Below are 8,773 nucleotides of genomic sequence, written 5' to 3'. Positions count from 1 at the left end.
ATTAGCTCAGAGGACACACACACACATAACAGAACATGAAAAAAGAAAGATGCATAAAAGCAATAGTTGGGAGCCAATGAGATTGTACAATAGAATTCAGTGGTTTCAGAGACCATTCAGAGAATGTAATTTTTATCTCTTTTTGTCTTTTCCCTCATGTGTCCCAGCATTCGGCCAGTGACACATTATTTTTTATTATGTCTTTTTGCTCTGTTCTCCTGCACACTGGATTTGAAATCAAAAATGTTACGCATCTATATCAAACTACACATTTTTTAATTGTTTGCCTTATTATTCCCTTTCAAAATTTAGGCAACCAAAATGATTGAAAATGTTATATGAATTTAAAGTAATTTAATTATGCAATTAATATTACACATCTTTTGCACTCCGTTTGTCTGAAGCCTGCAACCCTATCAGCAGACACTTTGCATCTTTCCGGATGATGCTTCTGTGCTGTTGTCATCTTCACTTTTTTTGTATTCGATCTAGTCTTCAGCAAGTGAAACACATGCTCAGTTTGACTGTGGCGACATTCTGTTGTTTGTCCCTAAAAAAATATTTGTTTGCTTTATCTGTTTGGCATCATTATCCTGCCAAATGTTGTATACAATGTATAAAAATGGATATCATTTCTACAATAATCTCCCAATATGGACATAAACACCCTCAAAGCAAACGTAAGAGTCAGCACTTTAAGATCATACTTAGTGCTTCATTTCAAATCCAATGAGCTGGAATACAGAGACAAAGCAACAACAAAAATGTCACTGTCTAAATATTTGAACCTGCACTGTATGTGCCTGCATGTGTGTGTCTATGTGTGCGTGTGTCTACATGTGTATGTATGTATGCCGGCGAGGGATTAGACCCAGTGTGTGTCCACCAGTGATTAGCCTGGTCAGTGGGCCTGTTGTGCATTCACTCAGGCCATTAGCATATTAATGCAGCCTCACTCTTGATCTCCCTCCCACCCTCTCTCTCTCACTCTTTCTCTTTCTCTATACATATTTTCCAGAATGAGTTGTCGCTTCCTGCAGCTTTAATCTATAAATATTGCCAATTTACGCCACTCGTGCTGTGAACCAACGGGCTATTTCGCCACACAAATTTCAAGGTGCCTGCTCTTCTTTTCCCTCCAAAAATGTCCTCTTGTTCTCCTGCCCGTCCTCTCTCTCTCTCTCTCTCTGTGTCAGATCTTTGCCTTCTTTTTCATCCTGCTCGCCGTCTCTCTCCCTTTCTCCCCACCTCGTTCACGTCTTTTACTTTCTCTCATTTTCCCTTTTCTCTCTCCTAGTCTGGCCTCCTGAACTTTGTCAAACACAGGAAAAAAACACACAGAGGCAAATTCAAAGGGGCAAACACAGAGAGGGTAAGTACACACACACACACACACACACACACACACACACAGACGCAAACACACACACCTCCCTACCCTCATTCACTCTCCTTTTCTGTCACTCTCACCCCATCCACTGCAGCTTTAGCAAAACCCTCTCTAGATGCCGGTGCTAAGTGCGAACCGGACACATTCAACTGTACTTAACATGGGGAGAGTAGTCCTTTCTGCTCCACCAACAGACTCCAACCCCATTTCCCAAATGACACACCCCTGATCTACAGAGCCGGGCCTGTATGAGCGTTAGGCTTTGCACCTGAGCAGGGAAAATATGCAATAAACTAAGAAATAAAAGCCATGGACAGTTGGGTTATTTGTTCCTTTCACTTCCTGGAGGTTAACATGGACATTTAAGCATCAAGTCAATCTTAAACCTGTTGAAACTCCCATTTTCCCATCGGTGTGAAAGAGAAAGTTTACAAGTTTTTTTTGCATTTTGGAAAACTCTGTTTTAGAATTTGTCATAGATCAATTCATGTTATGTAAATTGCCAAATAAATGAAGTTGCTTCCTCCACAGTTCCTATTTGGCTGCCATCTCTGTTCGGCACCATTACTTTTTAGAACGATGATATCAATTATGTCTTGACTGTTCTGTAAAAATAAACATTTCCTAAGTTTTTCACGACACACCTAAGTGGACCTGAAGATAGGACATTATTTTTCATTTTACATCTTTTTGTTCTGTTACAAGTAAAAGCTTTAAACAGAAATATTTTACAGGCCCAACTTGAAACAATCAGAATCAGAATCTGGTTTATTGCCAAATAGGTTTGCACGTACAAGGAATTTTCTTTGCTGTATTGGTAGATAGACAGGAAACTTTAACGGAATAGAAAAAACTACAAAACATAAAATATATATATATATATATATATATATATATATATATATATATATAATTCTGCAGGTGTATTTGTGGCAGAGGTTTTGGCCCTGATGTCAGTGGGGAGTGATTCTAAGAGTTTTGGTCCATTGGGCAAGGGGTTACAGGCGTACAGGTCCTGGAGGGTAGAATGCAGCCAATCACCTTCTCCGCAGAGCGAATGATACGCAGCAGCCTGCCATTGTCCTTGGTTTTGGCAGCCGCGTACCAGATGGTGATACAATACTGGTCGTTTGGGAAAAAAAAAAGTTGAGCTGACCTCCAAAAATATCAAGAGACGCTCTCACAGGCTTTACATTTACATAAACACACACTCTCCCTTATTCAATATCTCCCTCTCTCTTTGTCTTTTTTCAGTGTCTCGAGATCGCTCATCCACCCACAATGCCACACAGTTTTATCCCGTCCATGGTGGTCGGTCCTTCGCTGATTTTCAGAGGTCAGGGGCGTGATGTCCATCCACAACTCCTGGTTTCACAAAGGCAGACGCAAGAATTGCGTTTGGACAATCAGCTCCGGACCTCCATCTCTCTCTCAGTTTGTCGGTATGTTCACACACTCACGCACACATGGATGCTCAGGCGGCTGGCCTAGTTGGATGGCTGGTGATTTAAGGGGTTCCTGAAGTAAATTCAGCTTTAATTCAATAATGTCAGAGAGCGACTGGGTGCCATTCCATCCAAATATCACTTCCTCCATCTGCTGAAGTTGGGTTTGAAAATAGAGTTTGACCTCCAGCTTGCTTCGGGTCAGCGCCTATGGATGGATACGAAGGAAACGATGGTCATACTAGAACAGAGGAATGAGCGGGAAGGCAAAGAGAAAGAAAGAAGAGAAAAGAGAGTGGGAGAAAGCTCTAACTCATGCCTGTCCTCTGTGTGGGTGACACCATGATGAACGAAGGGGTCACCACCCAGGGGCAGGCTCGCCCCAAAAGGAGCCGGCGGTGTGACCCTGTACAAAAGAAGGAGTGGGTCCCCCAACGGTCACACGGATCAAAGAAGACAAAAGCCTGAGATGATAACTCAGCGCAGCAGTAGAGCGCATCATTATCAGACACATGAGCTGCAGCAGTAGTAAATTTAACAGAGTTGGAAGATGGAGGGGGGGGGGGGACCTGCAAACGAAAAAGTAAAGCTCTGACTCGCCCTAATCTGATTTGCCGTACGCAACATTTTCTCTTTATCTGATTCGCTCCGTGAGCCGTTTTCTCTTTCTGTGGGAGCCCGTCTTTATCCAAATGATGTGGTCTTTGGTGAGGCCTGGCCTATTCATGGGAACCCCATGTGCTGTGTGCCCACCATTGAGGTGCAGAGCAGCATGGCCACAAAGGATGGCAGCGTTTCAGAGAGTCCTTTCCTACAGTTAAAGTCTCTGTTCAGAAAAAAAAAGTTTACATTAAATCACAGAGCCAGAAAAAACACCACAGAGATACAAAAAAAAAGAAAGAAAGAAAGCCTTAAAATGTTATCTGAATGCTGTAATACAAATATGTGTTTATAATCTAATAGTCAGTAAACTGGATAACATTTGACTTTTTTCTTCTTGACTCTAATCAATATGTCATGAATGCCAATATAAGACATGCTGGTTGAGTGCCCAGTAATAGAAAACTTTGCTAGCTGTTTAATATCTGTATTAAAAACATGGGTATTCTACATTAAATCTATGTCAAACCAAAAAATTGTATGCTCCATTTTCTTGAAAAAAACAAACTCTGGGCTGTTCTTGAAAGAGGCCTGGAGGCCAAAACTCATCTGGTGTACACTTGTCTTTAGGTACTGCTACCACACAGGCTACTGGACCCCATTTCAAAAAGACTTTCACTGTTGAAAAGTGAAAAAAGGGTGTAATCGCTAAAATGACCTCAGTTAATATCAACTCAAAGCATAAACAATTAAGAACAAGACAAGAAGACAAAAGCGCAGTAGTGCCCAGTATTTGGACCCTTTGGGGCCTAAAATCTGGATCAAGAATTACTGCAAAAAGCACGTGATAAAGTCCCTTTCAGCCACAGAGGATTCATCCTTACATGTGCGACAGACATCCTCGCCTTCTCAATCTTCCTCCTTCAGTTCTGGGTCGAGTTTTAGTTGTATCGCTGTCGACGTCTGACCGCACTTGTCCTACTTCTCCATCTTTCACTCTGCCCGCCTCAGCCCCTTCTGATCCTTCGTCCTTCTCCCTCTCCTTCTTCAACCCTTTCTGTCCGGCCCTCCCTCCTCCTTTACATTTCCTTCGCCCTCTCTCTCTCTCTCTCTCTCAATGTCCCCGCCCCCTCTCTCTCTCTTTCTCTCATTCCCTGTCTCTCGCTCTCTTCCTCTCCTCATTTCATGCAGCGCTGGGGTTACCTAAGAGACTGGGCCTCAATGGAGAAAATCTCCTTTGGTACAATGAACTGGGCGAGAGGCAGAGGGGAGGGTGGGGGGAGAACAGGGTAGTTTGAGGGGGTGTTGGAGGGAGGGGTGAGGGAGGGAGGGAGTGAAACTAGAGGGAAAGATAGTGGGATGCAGATGCATGCAGGGATGGAAGGGGGATATGAAATCCCAAAAATTGAATAAGTGGCTTCGCTTGTGTGATTCGGCCTCAATGGTCAGTCTTTTGGCGGTTGCCTGTGGTGCCCCCACCTGCTCCCCAGTCAGCCCAGTTGGTTCAACTCAAAACACACACACACACACACACACACACACACACTCAGTAAAATGTCCCCAAGATGATAAAGTGTTCTTTTCCTTAACGATAACGAAAGTTTTAGTCCTTTTATGCACATTGCCAAAGACTATTTGCCATAAGACCTAATAAGCATGAGCTGGGAGACCTCCGTTGTGTCAGTGGTCGCCATTTTGTTTGTTTACTTGTTTGTTTGCTCTCTGCAGGGAGTGCAAGATGAGACCCAGAGGATCAGAGCCCTCTTTACAAAGACAAGTGTGTTTTCGACAGTGTAAACCCTCTCCTCTTCCTCCGCACGGCGCCGACCCCATTCAGCACAAGTAATTACACTATCCCCCTTTAATCCATTCACAGTGTCTATCCGAGAGGTGTTCCCCAAAAGAAGGAGACAAAGCACACGCAACCGTCTTTAGAGGTTAGTTACTGATTAGCAACAAAACTGTTGCAGTTCATTTTCCTGCTGCACCTTATTGAGCTATTCAGTTCGCCGTTTGTCTCCGAGTTTGCAAACAGATCCCCCGCTGCTCAGCTCTGTGTCTTTACAACTCTTCCCCCCCCCCCCCAGCCCCTCTTCTCATCAGAGGATGTGGGAAAACAATAGGGCTAATAAAAGAAGCAGAGCGATAATTACAGCACGGTGATGAAGTTAGTGCTAATATACGCCCGAACCATAAATACCAGCAGTGTGAAATGGGATATGTCGTTGACTTTGGGGTGTGTTTTAATTCTTTTCTGTGCCAACAACGGCAAATTATTCTTATTCCCATGTATGTGTCGTGTACATGCCAGGGTGAATCTGGGATCTCTGTGTTAATGACTCTATCAGACCCTGATATCCAGAGGCCCCTGCTGAGGGAAGGCATCCAAGGGGATTGGGGTTTAGAATATGGCGCAGGAGGTGTCAAAGTTGGGTTGCGGGTGCTGTGTGTGTGTGTATGTGTGTGTGTGTCCAAGTATGTGTATGTGTGTGAGACAGGGTAAGGAAGGAAGGGGGTGTGGGGGCGGGGGGCGGCTTCGGCAGATTGTCCATGGTACTCACCACTCCGGGCGGGGCTGAATGAAGTTATTTCCAGGCCCCTGTCCATCTGTTACCGTGGCAGCAGCAGTGACCAAGGTGTTGCCATGGTGAGGTGGACACAAAAAGGCGTGGCGTGGGAACAGGTCCAGGGGTCAGGAGTGAGGGTCAGGGGGTCAAGGGTCACAGCCAGCTGGACAGCACACAAGAGGAGGCCAGGGTGAGAAAAGAAGGAGGGAAGGTTTGGTTTTCTTTCTCTTTTTCGCCCCTTTCTTCTCTGGGTTTTTTTGCTCGGGAAGGAGATGGCCGAAGAGTGGACACCACTGGACATTAACATTGAACTGGGGCGGTGAGATGAAAGGGCAGTGGGGGTTGTGGAGGGTGAAGGGGAGTGAGAAGGGCCATGGGGTTCACAGAGTGGGGCCCCCACATCATCCAGGCTTTGGGAGGCTCGCCTGCATTAGGCCTTATACCTACTGGTGTTTAATCGCACATAGCATTTGACAGGCAATTGACTTTGTTCAATGTACACGCAAATGCGGCTATTGAGAGGATGTGGACGGCTGCGTGCGCTTGTGTGTCTGTCTGTGTGGCCGCGGCCTGCACTTTAGCCAGATAAGTGATACCCAGAGAAAACAAAAGGCCATTCCACGATTTCATTCCGGTCATTTTAAGCTCCAAACTGCTCCCAGACAATAAGACAATGCAGACAAACTGAAGGCGGGTAATGAATCAATTTTTCGACTACACATGGGAAAACTCATTTTCTAAATCGAATTTATTTACACCTTATATCTTTTGCCTAGAACTTCTCTGTCATTATTTTCGTTCCATCTGCTTTCTCAACACTTTGTCATCTTTTGCCATCGCTGTGTACACCGACATTGATGTTTCCCGATGCATTGATTTCACAGACTTCAGCAACATCAGCAATTTTAAAAGTTTCAAAAACTGATCAAAGTCAAAATGATCACATTAAGGTGCTTCTTTCCACTGACCTGCTGACTACACACAGCTAAGCCATACTGTAAAAGTCCTGTTTCATCGGCAGAACTTAAAAAGTAAAACTTTGTTCTACTGAGCTAAATGTGAACCCTCATCACGGACCAACTCACATGGGCGGAACAACACCACGGCAGTGGTAAAGAAGGCACAACAGCGCCTGCATTTCCCCAGACTTCTTTAAAAAAGTGACTTGTCTGAGAAGCTGTTGGTGCTCTTCTACCGTTCCTCCGTAGCGAGCATCCTGGTGTACTGTGTGACTGTGTGGTACGCTGGATTCTCTGCAGCAGACAAAAAACAAATACAGAGAGTGATCAACCCAACACAGATCGTTGGTTGTCCTCTTCCCTCGCTAGAGGAAATTGCCAACTCAAGACTGTTCTCAAAAGCCACCAAAGGTACACATGACTGTTCTCACCCTGGTCACCCACTGTTTGAACTCTTGCCCTCAGGGAGACGTTACAGATGTCTAAAAACAAGGACTAGTAGATTTAGGAATAGCTTCTTTCCCAAAGCAATAACAGTCTTAAATGAAGCTAAACTTTTTTAATGATGCAGTTTGCACTGTTACTCAGAACTTTATCCACATTAGAATATTTATAATCCACTTAGTGTGAGAGTGGTCAAGTTGTGTTTTCATGTTATGGTTAGGATGTGCTTGCAGGAAAGATGAGAGAGTTTTTGCTATGAATGATGGGTGAGATGTATTCGGTACTTATGTGTTACAATGATGATGCACCTTACTAGAGTGGCTCTACAATTTCATGTACTTAAATGCAATGACAATAAAGGCATTCAAGATTCAAGATGAGGAAACATACAAAGTTACAGCTGTGTAACGACACAGCTTTTTGGTTCGACAGTTGCTGCCATTCTTTCAACTTGTATAGTTTATTTGTGTGTCTGTATTGACACAATCTGTTTAGTTTTTCACATTTAATGATGAATGGATTATTTGCCAAAGAAATCTAAATCAAGTCAAATTACTGTTGGATTTGACCCCTATTTGAAATGTTGCATGTCCAGAAAGTTGAATTTACTGTAACATGCTGTGCACATATTGCAGGGCACTTTGGGTGAGAATACATATTAAAATGTTAATTACAAAAGAAATGAAATAAATGGAGAGAATTGGATAGTATTTTGTCACTCAATCTATAGGTGTTCATAGATTGACTAAGCAGGATTTAGTTGTGCTGTCATATTCACATCTTATGATAATTTTAACTTTCCAGTTTCCCCAATTCATTAACACCAAGTTGAAATGGCCTTTTTCTTTCCACAATATCACAAGTTTGGCTCTGCTGATAGAGCTGATAATCTTCTTGTGGTCACTGACAGATAATCTATGATTGGCTGAGGTGTAAAGATTCACACAATTCGGGATTCATAGTCCCATTTTCAATATATTTGGTTTACCATTCATCTTTATAAAGCTATAATATTTTATACTACTAAAAAAGGCCTATTAAGTGGTTTAATTTACAAAGTGTGAAAAATCTCATAGAAATCATCTGCTTAAAGTGAGCATTTTTAGTTTTGGAAGATACTTATTGTACTTATTTTATGTCCCATTCCTGCAAGACATTCCAACATACATAAAGAAAATTATTAAATAAAAAAAACCTTTGTCATTGCACCATCAAATACTCTCCAAATTGAAAGATTTGAGGTGAAGCTTCATCATAGATGAACTACGGCAGCAGGAAGATTGAAATGTCCACCTGCCCCGTAGCAAACCGAAAAAGACGGCAAAACCTTGAGCCGCATCAGTGGATAACACATTATGACAACATGGA

Source organism: Perca flavescens, chromosome 14 (genome assembly GCF_004354835.1).
Source record: "Perca flavescens isolate YP-PL-M2 chromosome 14, PFLA_1.0, whole genome shotgun sequence".
NCBI lineage: Eukaryota > Metazoa > Chordata > Actinopteri > Perciformes > Percidae > Perca > Perca flavescens.
Note: the sequence above shows the minus strand (reverse complement) of the source record.